Source organism: Rhizopus microsporus (genome assembly GCF_002708625.1).
Source record: "Rhizopus microsporus ATCC 52813 unplaced genomic scaffold scaffold_44, whole genome shotgun sequence".
Classification (NCBI taxonomy): domain Eukaryota; kingdom Fungi; phylum Mucoromycota; class Mucoromycetes; order Mucorales; family Rhizopodaceae; genus Rhizopus; species Rhizopus microsporus.
In genome coordinates, this window is record NW_019671959.1 from 9,342 (window position 1) to 11,104 (window position 1,763).

The following is a 1,763-nucleotide window of genomic DNA, read 5'->3' on the forward strand; positions in this document are numbered from 1 at the left end:
AGCAAACATTGGTACGGTTTTGTGGGCCACTGTAGCATGACAACGACCCTAAGCACACGGCGAAAGTTGTCAAGGAACACCTCAGCCAGCAAGAGTATAAGGTCCTGGAATGGCCAGCTAACTCTCCAGACCTGAATCCCATCGAGCATATGTGGGCATTGCTTAAGAGGCGGCTGAACGAGTACGATACAGCACCAAGAGGGGTGAATGAGTTGTTCGAACGAATAACTGACACTTGGTATAAGAAAATTACCAAAGAAGATTGTCTAAAGGTGATTGATAGCATGCCAAATAGAATAGAAGCAGTTACCAAGCCGAAAGGATACTGGACAGAGTACTAGAAATAAATAAATAAATGATTATCTTATTTTTAGCAGGTGGTCAAAAAACTGGCAACATGTTTTGGTCAAATTCAGCTGCCAGTCACTGGCTGAGTTTTATTTGGATCATTACCAAATTTGGTCAACAAAATCTACATAAGCCTTGAACTGTTTACCTAAATTTTCAAGATAATACAGTAAGAAATGAATGAACTACGCATGCCGAAACTCAAAAGTGCGAAACATGTTGCCAGTTTTTTGAGTCACTGTAAATTTTACAATTAAAACAGGTTTTATTAAAATAAATAACGAGATAAAAGATGAGGATATAAATTATGATGATGCTATTAATATACAGTAGTTACAAAAATACGAGCAACCTTTTCTTATTTTAGCTTTGCAGAGTGTCCGAGGCTTAAGCAACAGTGCTCTCATCCTCATATTGCTCACGATAGTACATTAGCCCCTACTGGTAATATTGGTACAGTATGACCCATGCATTCCGTAAAGTCAGCTCTGAGGAGACGTCTAAAATTAAAATTTTCATTTTGGACTAGTTATAGTTATAGTTTCAATTTCGTTTTTTGCAACATTTTTTGCAATGGAATGCTTCGATGGCTCTGTTTGCAATAGTTTTGTGGAATGTTAGCATTCCTGATAATTTTACTATATATAAGGTCATACCTTTTCGCTATTAAGTACTATTTAAATTGTATTCAACTTTCCTTATTAAATTCAGCCATTATGCCTAAATCGTTATCCCAAGACATGCAAAATGACATCAAATCAGCACTTCTGAACAACAGAGAACCAAAGGATATTGCAGATGATCTTGGAATTCATGCTAGTACAGTTAGGAGGTATCGCAAGCGATTTTTCCCACAGCAATCACCATTACCGGCAGATCGACGTACCATTATCCCAGATGTAGACAAGCAGTATATCAGAGTTCTTATTATCCGAGGCCAGTTAAGGACTGCCAAAGAGGTTCACAAGAAGTTATTAGAATTTGGACATTCTATCTCATATAGTTCAGCAGTAAACGTACTTAAATCAATGAACTTTCACGCAAAACTGAAGAAAAAAAAGCCACTCCTTACAAAGCAGCACAAGAAGAGAAGATTAGCGTGGGCCATGAAGTACCGAAACTGGTCAATTGAACAATGGCGTCAAGTAGTGTTCTCAGACGAAACCAAGTTCAACATTTGGGGATCCGATGGAGTAAAGTACTACTGGACAACTCCTAATGACGTATTGCGGCCACATCATATCGACGTAACAGTGAAGCATGGCGGTGGCAAAATTAACTTTTGGGGTTGTATAACAGGATTTGGACCAGGATACGCATGCAAAATATACGATGGTAACATGGATTCGAAGACTTATCAGCATATTCTGGGCACTACGTATATGGATACATTGAAGTACTATGGAATGAACAAG